At 33.1% G+C, this 15,008-nt stretch overlaps 1 non-coding gene across 1 annotated transcript; it reads left to right on the forward strand.

Annotated features, from left to right (window-relative positions):
• Nucleotides 1-6,652: 6,652 nt before the first annotated feature.
• On the forward strand, nucleotides 6,653-6,758 carry LOC121216451 (small nucleolar RNA R71). The gene has a single exon (XR_005912634.1). It is a non-coding gene; the product is annotated as a small nucleolar RNA R71 (small nucleolar RNA).
• The last annotated feature ends 8,250 nt before the right edge of the window (nucleotides 6,759-15,008 follow it).

Consider the following 15,008-nt stretch of genomic DNA (forward strand, 5'->3'; position numbering starts at 1 on the left):
TATTTACAACAAGGTAAAATGAGTATGTAATTACAAGCATCTCATGATTGGTATTTGGGCATACTCTAACAATCCAAAACCCCTTACAAACACCCCATAACTCTACTTGAAGACTATCGATTATACCAATCTTCAAAGTACACCTTCAAACCCAATCACTTTTATCATTTCGTATAAACCCCTTATCATTTTCAAACATAAGCTTGGTCTCATTGCACCATCCGTAATGAGGATATGAACTCTCACCGAGAGTTTACACTATTGCATCCACCTTGGACCTCTAGAAACCTAGTTTACCTATGACTCCATTTCCCTCATTATATATTGAACTAAAATTTTTGCATACGTGATGATTTCTTACGCAGAAGGAGTAGGCTCTTGAAAAATAACTTTGTTTCTCCATTTCTATATCCCCCACAAGATTGAAGGAAATAACATACTCCAAGGAACCTAGAAAACACACATAATAGTTCCTCTACAATTTTTATCTAACCAGCTTCAAAAATCCTATGAGAAAAAATTTGGGTTCCTATGTGATATGGTACTCGCTATTACCAACCAAGTATGTCCCTTAATTCGGGATTGTTAGGGTTAGAGATAGATAATTCATTATAATGCTCCCCTAAGTTCCTTTTATTTTCCTCACTCTGTTGGTGACCACATTTAAAATTTTCTATTTCACCATTGATCTCCATGGTTAATTCATTTTTCTTCAAATCCATGGTGGATCTTGAAGTAGTTAAAAAATGTCTACCTAACAGAATTGACATCTCTCGATCTTTTTCAAAGTCCAAAACTACAAAATCTGTCAGAATGAAAAAGTTGCGCACTTTAACTAACACATATTCCAATACTCCTTTCAGAAGCACTAAAGATCTATCAGCCAACTGTAGTGTAATTTACATGTTCTTGAGGTCCCTTAACCCGAGTTTTTCACGTATTAATAGAGGCATTAAATTGATGCTAACTTCTAAATCGAATAGGCTCTATTGAAATGAATGCTCTTTATATCTATGGGAATTGTAAAGCTTCCTAGGTTTTGCAGCTTGTGAGGAACCTGTCTAGAGATAATAGCACTACAAGAAGCGTTCATGTTAACTTGTTCACCTACCTTAATTTTCCTACACCTAAACATGATTTCCTTTAAAAATTTGGCGTACTTAGGGAATTTCTCAATTAGTTCAATTAAAGGCAAGTTAACATTTGTCTCTTTCTCTAGTTTAACTGTTGGTTCGACTACTTACTCTGGTTTTAGTTCATCATCAGCTTTTAAAGGCTCTTCTTGAAGATTATCAACATTCCCCTTATTTACCTCTTGAGTTGGGTTATTCGGGCTACTCAGTACTTTACCTGATCGGAGTGCGATTACTTTCACCTGCTCCTTCCCCTCTCTTCAAGGATTATCTTTAGTGTTACTAAGGATGCCAATGTCAGTTTGTCTCTTAATATCTCCCATCATGCCATCATGCTTATTAATTGGCTTATCCGATTTTCTAGCTTAGTCGATATTTTTTCTAAACTGGTGCACTCAGACTGCACTTGTTTCACTGCGGTCCTCAATGACCGCATTTTCCCTTCGATTCGATCCAATTGTTGACCACATACAATATGGTCATTCGGGTTGACCCTTTCTTGAGGTTTTTGTAAATAAGGAGGTTGATAGTTATTATTTTTGACTTGATTAGAACTACTACCTCCTCCTTGGTTTCCTCCCCATTCAGATTTGGGTGATCTCTCCATCCGGGATTATAGGTGTTTGAATAAGGGTTTACACCCCTATTCCTAATGTAATTCACATCTGTGGTTGGGTTATTATGTAGTGGAAGAGTGGTTTGTCCCCTCTATATATAGATGGTGCACTATCTTTAGACTCTATGTAGTTGATTCTTGATCTGTCGTAATTTGGTGTAGCAGATTAAACTAGTTTTCAAACTTGAAGAGCTTGAATATAAGCATTTTCATTATGTTTTATGTAACACCCCCTAACCTTAAACTGTCACCGGAATAGGATTATGGAGCATTACCAGACATATCAGATAACTTATAACTAATTCACAAATAAATAACAGATATAACATACTTTAATCATTTTCATTTCATATTTGTATAAATTATGTCATTTTAGTTCCATTTCATACTTATAACCAATTTAAACATCATTCTACAACCGTAATAACAAAACTCTTATACTTAACCTATACATCACCTAGTTATATGCCATATTATCAAAACAAAGGTACATCACTAAAATTCTCTGAGGTCGGGATTGTTCTAGATGCTGGACCGGACACTGGCTTTCTACTAACCTGCGCACGGAAACAACCGTACGCTGAGTATAGGTATACTCAGTGGTATTACCATAATTCAAATTAATAACATTAATCGATAAATTATATACATTTAATTTATGTCTACAATTATTCATTAATTATCTCATACTTTAAATCAACTTGATAATTAATAACAATAAGCAATATTTCAAATCTTGTATTTAATTGTACTCATACCTTATTTCACTATCTCAATTCCATTGGATTTTTCACATCTCATTCTAATAGTTCATTTCAATTCATATACAATTCATTCAATTTATCATTATATTGAATATCAATTCTATTGCAATTTGTACTCATTAATATCATATAACTAAAATTTATTCTTAATCACATCATGAACTTTGGGTTCATATATTCAAATCTCATATCTCGATTTCCTATTCACATATCAATTCACAATTTCACTTTCTCATTTCTTTCCATAGCTCAATCAATCACACTTATTCAAATATTCTCATTTCAATTATTTACCCCTATTAACAAGACTCAGACCTTGGCGGATACACGGATCCAACCAAACACACCAGAATGGCACTTAGTGCCTCATCGGATAGTTCGAAGCAATAAAGTGACACCCAGTGTCTCATCAGCAGAGCCGAAGAAAGTTGGTACCCAATGCCTCATCGAATCTATCCGAAGTAACAGTATGACACCCAGTGTCTCATAAACTAAAAGTCGAAGTATCCCTGAACACTTCCAATCCTATGGCATGCCAACTATATCTGACTCAGCCCGACTAGTTAATAGGGTATTCAAATCATTTTTTTTTCTATTTCAAATTCACTTTCGATTCAATCACAATTCATTTCAAATTCACTTTTCACTTTCTAATCAATATACAATTCAATACCAATACATTTTTCCACTTTCCAATCAATGTACCATCAAATGCTCATATATATTCATACTTCATTTCAATTTCATTCAATTCACAATTTCTCATGTTCACAATTCAAATAAATTTCTCAATCCAATATGCATTTCAATATCACATTAATTCTTTTAATTCAAATCATATTACTAGTATTTTCCATTCAATTCACATACAATTCAATATCATTTAACTCAATATCGATATTCACCTTATTTTTATTTACTAAACATATTATTCAAAATTCAACAATTGCTATTAATAAATTCAATACCAAAACGTATTTATCATTCAATTCAATATTGATACTTACCTCAATTTGCTTATCATGTATATTAATTTAAATTTTAACAGTTAATAATTAAATTTGAATTATGGTAATGCTAACCGAAATTTCTCTCGAGTCACTCATTATTCACCTTCTCCTTTCCTTTCTCAAAAAATGACTCTTACACGACATTAGCTACGTAATTAAACAATTAAAAATCATTAATACACAAGTTCATCAAAATATTTCCATTTATACCTAAACTTTACCTAAATTCTAATTTAATCCCTTATCAATACTAATTTTATTTTCCCCATCTAACTCCATATTCTCTCTTAATTTTTACTATAAACTCATTTTAACTCTTCAATTTCACCATAAATCCTTAATTTCGAGATTCTTTCAATTTAGACCCTACTATTCAAAACTTACACTTTATTTTACAATTAAATCCTTTACTAACTTCTAACTTGAAATTAATTTAATTTAACCCCCAATTCATCATCTTTCCAAACATGAACCATATCTAAAAAAAATCTAATATCTTACAAAATTTCAACAAAAATCCAAAAATACTTTGTTCTAGGATTCTAAAAACATCAAAACTAAGAGAAAAGAGACTCATTTTAAGCTTGAAGCTCAAAAACCCTATTTTTCCTTTTTCTTTTCTTTCTTTCTTTTTCCTTCTTTCCTTTCTTTGTTTCGTTTGCCTATTCTGTTCTATTTCTCTTTTTCTATTGTTTTATTTCTATTATATTTTATATTAAAATAATAATAACATAATAATAATATAATAGTTTTACTTAAATAATAAGTAAATACATAATAATCACAAATATATGTTTTTTATTTATACACTTGGATTTATTTCTACCACACGCTTGTCATAATTTTGGTTTATTTTACATAATATAATATAATATATTTTATAATTAAATAATATATTAATATATTTAAAACATAAAAATTTAAGATTTTTATCATACTTGTGCCGCCTCATTTATGGGACTTGGCATATTTACCTATTTAGTCCTTTTAACTTTTCTTTAATCTATTATTCAACTTTCACCCTTACTTCAATTTAGTCCTTTTTCACAATAACTCCTAATTAAGTCAAATTGACCTAATTAATTACACAACTTACTTCGTAAATATTTATAATAAATATTTATGAGTTCGATTTACCGCAACGGAGTCCCGGGAATACATTTTTCTCAATTTTTATCCTTTTTAATTAATTGACCATCGAAATGTTAAATTTTCTTAACGAAACTTTAATACTACCCTAATGACACTCCATAAATATTTATAAAATCTTTACAGCTCATTTTATAATATCGAGGTCTCAATACCTCGTTTTCGAACAAATTTACCTAATGATTTCTTTTAAATCACAAAATTCACTAATTCAAAAATATTTCTAAAATCACCTTAACTTATATTTATTAATTAATAAATTTTTCTAACTTTTTTCATCGGATTTAGTGATCTCAAATCACTGTTCTGACACTACTGAAAATTGGGCTGTTACATTTTAGTTAAGTTTTTATAGTTTAGTTTAAATCGAATAAAAAAAGTTTATTTGGAGTCTTTTATTGACCTAAGGAGCCGAATGAGGCTTAAAGGTGAGGTAATGTACTTAGTAAGTGTGTAGGAGACCATTAGATGACGTACAAACTTAATAATGGACACTACGTTACAACACAGAAAGTTTGATGTTGCAACATAGGGAGCAAAATGTAAGAATCTCGAAGCTACCTTTGGTGTCGAGACACAGCCATTGGATGTCTCGACACACCTTTGAATCTACCCTGAACCTGAGTATATTGCCTTCGGTTCACGACATAGGCACTAGAGTGTCGCGACATCGGTTATGAACGAGAAACACTTACGTTAGGGGTGTTTTGGTCTGCACAATTAAAAGTTAATATGAGAGCGTCAACTAACCTAGTGTTGAGGACGACGGTAACCCTAACTCTATAAATAGGCTCTTAAACACGTGTTAAAGAACATCTTGTGATATTTAAAGTTTTTTTTTGTAATTTAGTTTTCAATTTTTTTCTTTCTCTCAGGTTTTAGATTTCTTTTCAGTTATTTTCATTCATGTTTTTTGGAGAACTTGATTTGTAGACGCAATCAAACTATTGTGGATTTCTGTGCTTTCACCAATCAAATACAATCATGAATCTCTTAAACCTTATTCTTAATTTATTCTTTATGCATATCTTATTTATCAAGTTTATTATGTTTATGGATTCCATGAGGAACTAATCCTTTTATGGGGGATTAACGAGCGAATGTGTGATTAACTGATTATTATGTAGGGATTTCTTAACGGATAAACTTTTTGGGAAAGGAAAAACTTAAACCCTAGGCTTGACAACCCTAGGAAGTTATTTAGATGGGAATTAACCCAAAATTAGTATGACCTATCCATTTACACCTTAACACCAAACAGATCTGGACTATGAGTTTGAAAGATAGGTAGTTCTTGTCGACTCGTTATTTTAGTAGACGTATCAGAAGATGCTGCTAGGGTAACGACTAGTTGATTGAATAGAAACTTGAAATAAGAATTAATTATGATCACCAAAGCAAGCTAATCACTCATCTCTTCATTTGATTGAGTTTAGAAATTAGTTTTTCGAAGTCCATTTTATTTATGTAGTTTTTAATTCTTTATTTATAAAAACCCCAAAATTCTTTCCTTTATGTTTTATTGTAATATAATTTATTTAAACTACTAATTAATTCTATTTGCATTAGGTTAACTTTAATTTAGTACTCACCTCTTTTGGGTACGATCCTCGAAATACTTACCTACTTCATTCTAAAACTATATTACAACTTGACCCGTATACTTGTGGACACCACCTCAAATATATATATTTAATTAAAATATTCACACTCTAGATGTTAGTCCGGAGGCAGTCAATTCTGTCACTAACTGTTGATATTTGTCATCCTCTTAGACAGCTTTCACTGTATATAGTCTCTAGTTGTATGTTTATCGTTCAGTTGGCCACTGGCAGTAATTCATCGCCATATTTTCTATTAATTCGTACGCATCATCGTACATTTGATTCATTAAGGCACCTCATGTCGCTCAATTTGATCCTGACCTTGAGTATACATCCAACCCATTGTAAAAAAAATTACAGGCGTAACCACTCGGGTAATCAATGATGTAAGCATTTCTAAATCAGTGTCTTAAAACGCTCCCAAGCTTCGTAAAAACTTTCTCCCTTTAACTGTTTAAACATAGAAACCTCCCTTGTTAGCTGGACTTTCTTGCTAATGGGAAAAACTTTTGTAGGAACTTTCCTGCAAGTTCGTACCATGTTGTAATAGATCCTGGTGCCTGCGAATCTAACCAAGAAAAGGCGTTATCAATTAATGAAAATGGGAATAATCAAATACGAATAGCACCATTAGTGACCCCATTATATTTAAAAGTGTCATAAAGTTGGTGGAATCGTTTTAAATGCTAACTCAGATCTTCTATCATTGTTTCTCGAAATTGTGAATTATTCTAAACCATTTGGATTATAACTGGTTTCATCTCAAAGTTATTGGCCATGATAGTTGGCCTCGTTATACTCTTTTGACCCATATCAATATTTGGTAGCGCATACTCCCTCAGAGTCATTTCCTTTCGCTCCATATTAATGTTTGCTGGTAGTTGTGGTGGTAGTGGTGGGTCTTCTAAGTTATTGTTAGCCTCATTGAATATTGAATTTTCTCGTGATGGTAAATTACCTGCAGTAGGTGGTTGGTTCTACATTTGTTGTTGCTATTGTTGTTGTCGACGATTCCTACGAAATATTTCTTTCTGGATTTGTGACTGGCTCTATAGGTGTTCCTTTACTACGAGTCATACACTAAATCCAAAAAGAAGAAATTAGTAAAAATACAAAAATAAAATCATATCTATAATCTAAGAATTTCCTAATTATTCTATCAATATGCAAAAATTAAAATTAAATTAGTGACATTGCCTCTCCAGCAACGGCGCCAACTTAACCGCCTTTGGACGTACCAAAGTTCAGAGTAGAAATCCTATATAAAATATGTGAAAAGCGGTGTCCACAAGTGTATGGGTCAAGTTGTAATATAGTTACAATGGAGGAGATGAGTATTACGAGGATCATACCCAAGAGAGGCAAACACTAAATTAATTCTAATCTAAGCATAAATAGATCTAATCAGTACTTTAGATAAATTATATTACGAGTGAATAAAAAGAAAGGTTTTTAAGATTCTTAATTATAATAAAAAGAAAAAGAAAAGAAATAATGAGAAATCAAATAACAGAATGTGTCAAATCTAAGCATGGGTGATTAGCTTGCTTTGGTAATCGTAACCAACTTCCGCTTCGATTTTTGTTATTCAATCAACTAGTCAATATGCCAGCAAAATCTTTCAAACTTCCACTAGAATAACGTGTCAAAAAGAACTACTTATCTCTCGACCTCACAGACCAGACCGATTCAGGGTTAAGGTGCTCACGAATAGACTATACCAAATTTGGGTTAATTCTCACCTTAATGACTTTCTATGGTGGTCAGGCCTAGGGTTTAGGTTCCTCCTTTTTTGGACAGCTGATCCGTTAAGAGAACCCTACAAAATAGTTAATTAATCATACCTCCACTCGCTAATCTCCCATAGGAGGATTAGTTTCTCATGGATCTTGTAAACAATATAAATTTGATAGAAAGAGTAGACATGAATAGTAATTCAAGAATATAAGGTTTAGAAAAAGCTTGATTTTTATTAATAGAAAATGTTGAATCCTCACAGAATTTGATCATGTATCACAAATCTGATTTCTTTCACAAAGTAAAGAACGAAAACTAAAATAAACCTAAAGTCTAAGAAAAGAGAAAGACTAAAGGACTAAAACAAGAAAGAAAATTATACAATGTAAAAACTATCTATAACATGTGTTAAATTAGCCTATTTATAGACTTTAGAGTAGTCGTCATCCTTAACCCTAAGTCAGTTGTTGTTCTTGTGCTTAAAGTTTGATTGTACGGATAAAAATGCCATTGGCACGTAATTATTTCCCGTATAGAGGTGATGTCATGACACACTAGGTCCTATGTTACGACATCGAAGGCTGTATGCTCATCTTTAACGTGCCTTCAAGGGTGTGTCGCGACATCGTTAGGCTGTGTTGCGACACCGAAGGTAGTCTTGAAATTCTTTTATTCTGCTCTCTATGTTGCGACATTCAGTGCTCCGTGTTGCAACACAGTAATTAGTATCGAGTTAGCATATATTTTAATGGTCTCCTGTACACTCACAAAGTATATTAGCCCTCTAAGGTCAATAAAATATTCAGATTACACACTTTGTTTGATTTATCTAAAATTGCGAAAATGTAATCAAAACTTAACCAAAACGTTTGTGTTCAAGCTCCTAAAGTAAAAAAAACTAGTTTAATCGGCTACATTGAATTATGATAGGTCCTCTGCCAAGATCATTCCTCTCTAAAGGAAAAACTACTGTAAGGGTATTTGTAACATCCTGATTTAGGGCCTAGTCAGAACAGTGGTTTCGGGACCACAAAATCGATGAGGAAAATTTTATTTTTACTATATTTTTATGGCCTACAATTTCACAGAAAGATTTCGTGAAAATTTCGTTCAAAAATTTTGACGTTTGGGCACTCAATTTAGTCAAAAGGACTAAATTGTAAAATGTGTAAAAGTTGAGTTTTATATGTTAAAGGTATTTAATTGTTATGGAAATATAAATTAGGGGTCCTTATAAGGTAATTATACCATTAGTTAGTGATGGAAAAAAATGGACATGAGATAAGTGAAATAAGATTTTTTTTAAGTAAGAGCATTTTAGTCATTTAGTAAATAAATAGAATTAAAAGGGCAAAAGATGTAAAAATTGTGTTCATCATCCTTGCTTGCTGCCAAAACTTTAAGGAAGCCATAGCTAGGGTTTCTTCACTTTCTCAAGCTCATAGTAAGTGATTCCAAGCCCCGTTTTTAATATTTTTTACGTTTTGAAATCTCGGTAGCTTAATTTAGCTTATTTTAGCAATAATTTAACCTAGGGTTCATATTTGGAAAAATACCCATAGGTGAAATATGTTTATTTTGATGTTTTATGGTATAATATGAAGCTAGGAATTATGTTAAACAACTTTTTCTAGTCGATTTTTAGTGAAAACGAGTATTGACATTATCGGTAAAAATACCTAATGTTCATAAGTAAGTGTTAGAGTAAGAATTTGATGTTGTCATAGAAGGAAAAAATGTTAAGCATGTTCTAAAACATAATAATGAGAGATGAAGTTTAATTTACGAGCTTTAGGGCAAAAGTGTAAATATGCACAAGTTTAGGGGCAAAACTATAATTTTGCCAAAATTGAGTCAAGGACTGTTTTGATGAATGTGAGTATTAAATAAGCTAAATTTGCTATTATAGATAAAAAAGAATGTAATTTGAAGCTAGACCGAGGAAAGAAAAAGATTGAGGATTAAAGTGTTAGATTTGATCACATTTTTGCACCGAGATAAGTTTACGGTAAATAAATGCAATATTTTAATAATAATTATTAATTTTGTTATTTTCCAGCAATTATATATTTATTTCATGAATTTATTTAATGTTGACTCAAGTATGAGATGACAGACAATCAGTGTTAAAAAGTCCCGTTGAAACATAAGAAATGTATCGGATACAAATGTCATTACATTTGGGTAAAGAGGTCCCATGTAAGACCATGTCTAGGACATGGCTTTGGCACCGAGATAAGAGGTCCTATGTGAGACCATGTTTGGGACATGGCATTGGCACCGAGATGAGAGGTCCCATGTAAGACCATGTCTGGGACATGGTGTTGGCACCAAGATGAGAGGTCCCCCGTAAGACCATGTCTGGGACATGGCATTGGCACCGATATGAGAACTCCCATGTAAGAATATATTTGGGATATGACATTGGTAGTATAAGAAACATCCTATGTAAGACCATGTCTGGGACTTGGCTTTGGCATGTTATTATCAGAAAAGAGACCCAAGTATCATTATTATTCCAATGTGGCTCAACGGGCTAGAAAACAGATTATGTTCTATGGAAGTTCAAGTAAAAATATAATTAGCAACTTTAGGTGAGTTATAAGAGTTAAGAATATGTTATGATATCAGTGAGGACCAATATTTTAGCAAGAAAATAGTAAGTTGTAATCTTAAGCTATCTAAATAGGCAAGTAAATAAACAAGTAAATGAGAGTAAGTAAAGAGGAAACTTAAGAACATGATACTTGCATATCATTATTTGTGTTAAATGTTGTTATTTATTTACTTGTAAACTTACTAAGCTTTATGCTTACTTCTTTTATTTCTTTTTCTTTCATATAGTATTATCAAGCATAGTCGGGATTTTGAAGACGTCGAAGAGCGTTCACACTATCAACCACCACAACTTGGTATTTTAAGACGATAAATGTTTCGAGCTATGGCATGTATAGGGACTTAGTCATTTCGATTGTATATTCTTAAATTATGACCAAAAGATGATATATAAATATTTGATTATGAATAGTTATTAAAATGGCTAAGTATGAAGGTGCTTTTTGTTATAAATGTCTAGGTGATAAATTATGCATATAAATATTGAAAAAGTACAAATTGGTAGTGAAACAGTTTTGGGACAACAGTAGTGACGTGATTTTGAAAAATCACCAAAGATAGTATAAAATGAATTAGAGAGTGAATGATATATATAATTAAATATTATTGAGTCTATTTTCATAGAAAAATAATAGTGTAGACAAAGGATTTATGTATTTTGAGATATTTTCCTTTTAGTTAGACAAGGTCAAAGTGGTTTTCAGAATCCCCAATTCTGACTTTGGTAAATCATTAAAAAATTTTAAAAAATATTTATGAGTTGAAATTTATATGTATAGATTCCTTATTGAGTCTATTTTCTTTAAAAACAAGTGAGAACACCATATGAAGTCTTTACAATGAGATAATTAAATTTTAGTGATGAGAGGCCAGGACAGTCAATCAGTGAAACAGGGGAGACTTGAACTAATAAACTGTACTAATTGGCTGAACCAAAAATTCTGAAAATTTTATGGTAAAAATATATATGAGTCTGGTTTCAAGGAAAATTTACAAATCTAAATTTCAAGTTTTTTATCTCGAGTTATAATTAATTTAGTAACTTCTGCGCAGGTGGACAACTTTATTGTGAATAGTGAAATTAATTTCAAAAGTAAAATTTTATGCCCCGAACTTTTAAGTTAAGTAAAGTAACACCTCATGCTCGATTCCGGAAATAGTCTTGGGTAAGGGGTGTTACATTTTATTGGTATCAGAGCAGGTTTAGTCGGTTCTCGAAATATTCAGTATGAATAAGAGTCCAGCTATACATGCCAAACTTATATATTTTGATAGTGTGACGACTCCTGACGATTTTGAAATGTTTTCTTTTATAGTTATGGATCCCGAACGAGCTGGTACAGATGAAGTAAAGAGTAATGCGCCCGCTCCTACAGAATGGATGGTGCCACCAGATGTTAATGTTATTGAAAGGCCCATTTCAGTTAGTCAGTGCGGAGGGGCTCGGGAAGCCTTTTTCTAAGCTATGAATGATTGGTTTACCTAGTTCGTTCACACAAATCCAGCTGTTAGACCTCCACCCCCTCATGATTCTCAGGTTCCCCATGTAGCTTCTCCAGCCGTAGGTATAGTTATCAGGGAAAGGCCACCAGTTGATAAGATCAAAAAATAAGGGGTTGAAGAATTTCGGGCTACTAAAAACGATGAAGCAAAGAAAGCAGAATTTTGGCTCCAGAATACTATCATAGTTTTTGATGAATTATCTTGTACACCTGAAGAATGTATGAAGTGTGTTGTCTCACTTTTCAGAGATTCGGCTTATCATTGGTGGAAGACTCTTGTGTTAGTGGTACCGAGTGAGAGAATTATTTGGAATTTCTTTCAGGAGGAGTTCCGTATGAAGTACATCAGTCAGAGATTTATAGATCAGAAAAGAAAAGAGTTCATTGAGTTAAAACAAGGTAAGATGACTGTGACCGAGTATGAACGCCAATTTTGTTAGATTTAGTAAATATGCTTGGGAGCTTGTGTCCACTGAAGCTAACATGTGCAAGAGATTTGAAGACGGGCTCAATGATGACATTCGACTGTCAGTGGGTGTTTTAGAAATCAGAGAGTTTGTTGTTTTGGTTGATAGAGCCTATAAAGCAGAGGATTTGTTAAAAGAAAAAAATGGGCAAAGCTGAAATTGAAGCGCAAGACACGAAGAAAAGGCAGATGAGCAGATCATTTCAGTCTACTTTCAAGAGGCCTAGAGAGTTCCCTAGTGGATCAAATTTTCCAACCAGATATTCTAGCGGAAGTAGAGGCAGAAGATTTGAGGGTTCTAGAGCTCAAACTACTATAGTTGCAAGTATGGGTAGTACTCGACCCACTAGGCCAGAATGTGCCTAATGCGATAGACGTCATCCTGGAGAGTGTAGAGCAAATGCAAATGCCTGTTTCAGATGTGGTGCACCAGACCACTTTATTCGGGCTTGTCCCGAAACAACTAAAAGAGAAGTAATATTGAGTGCGAGATCAGGAAATGCTCCTACTAGAGGCAGATCACAGAGGAACCCAGGAGTTGGAGCAAGTAACAGGGGTATGTTTAGAGACTCAGTAGGTAGATAAGATGTTAGAACACCGGCAAGAACATATGCTATTCGTGCTCGAGAAGAGGTATTCTCCCCTGATGTGATTACGAGTACATTTTCTCTCTATGATACTAATGTTATTGCTTTAATTGATTCAGGTTCGACTCATTTTTATGTTTGTATGAGATTGATGCCTAGTATGAACATGCCTATAGAATCCACTGAATTTGTAATTAAAGTATCAAATCCATTAGGCCAGTATGTGTTAGTAGATAAAGTATGTAAGAGTTGCCATTTGATGATTAGAGGTCACTGTTTTTCGGCCGATCTCATGCTATTGCCGTTTGATGTGATTCTTGGTATAGATTGGTTGACTGCCCATGATGTGATAGTAAATTGCGGAAAGAAATACATTGAGTTGAAATGTGAAAATGGTGATATTATCTGAGTTGATTCAGATGGTTCTCTCTCTATGATTTCTATTATGTCTGCTCAGAAATGTTTGAGAAAAGGGTGTGAAGCTTATCTTGCTTTTGTATTGAACATTAAAGATCCAGAGTTGAAAATTGAATCAGTGCCAGTGGTACGTGAGTATTTAGATGTGTTCCTAGAAAAATTGCCAGGTTTGCCTCCTGTTAGAGAAGTTGAATTTGGTATTGAGTTGATTCCAGGTACAACTCCTATTTCTATTTCTCCTTATAGAATGGCTCCGTTGGAATTGAAAGAATTGAAAGCTCAGTTGCAGGAATTAACTGATAAAGGTTTTGCAAGGCCTAGTTGTTTTCCATGGGGCGTACCAGTGCTTTTTATGAAAAAAAAGATGGTTCAATGAGATTATGCATAGATTACCGGCAGCTTAATAAGGTAACTATAAAGAACAAATATCCACTACCTAGAATTGATGATCTGTTTGACCAATTGAAAGGAGCTATTGTGTTTTCCAATATAGACTTGAGATTCAGTTATTATCAGTTGAGGGTTAAAGAGTTAGATGTTCCGAAGACTGCTTTCCGGACTAGGTATGGTGACTATGAGTTTCTTGTGATGCCATTTGGATTGACTAATGCTCTTAATGTTTTTATGGACTTAATGAATCGAATTTTCAGACCTTACTTAGATAAATTTGTAGTTGTGTTCATTGATGATATTCTGATTTATTATCGTGATGAGATTGAACATGCCGAGCATTTAAGAACCGTTTTACAGATTTTGAGAGATAATAAGCTTTATACCAAGTTTAGTAAAAGTGATTTCTGGCTTCGGGAAGTTGGATTCCTTGGACACATTGTCTCAGGCGATGGTATTAAAGTTGATCCAAGTAAAATTTCAGCAATTGTTAATTGGAAGCCTCCTAAAAATGTATCAGAGGTCAGAAGCTTTCTTGGAATAGTTGGTTATTACCAACGATTTGTAAAGGGATTTTCCATGATAGCTACCCCATTAACAAGGTTGTTGCAGAAAGATTTCAAGTTTGAATGGACTAAAAAGTGTCAGCAGAGTTTTGACAATTTAAAGGCACTATTGACTGAAGCTCCTGTTTTAGTACAGCTAGAACTGGGTAAAGAATTTGTGATTTACAGTTATGCATCCTTGAACGGATTGGGTTGTGGACTTATGCAGGAAGGTAAAGTAATCGCATATGCATCCAGACAGTTAAAGCCACATGAGAAAAACTATCCGACACATGATTTAGAGCTGACTGCATTGTATTTGCGTTGAAGATTTGGAGACATTACTTGTATGGTGAGAAACGTCGAATATTTACTGATCATAAAAGCTTGAAGTACTTGATGTCTCAGAAAGATTTGAACTTGAGGCAAAGAAGATGGCTAGAGTTGAATAAAGATTATAAGTTAGTGATTG

The sequence above is a fragment of the Gossypium hirsutum genome, chromosome D04, assembly GCF_007990345.1.
Source record: "Gossypium hirsutum isolate 1008001.06 chromosome D04, Gossypium_hirsutum_v2.1, whole genome shotgun sequence".
In the NCBI taxonomy this organism is placed as follows: domain Eukaryota; kingdom Viridiplantae; phylum Streptophyta; class Magnoliopsida; order Malvales; family Malvaceae; genus Gossypium; species Gossypium hirsutum.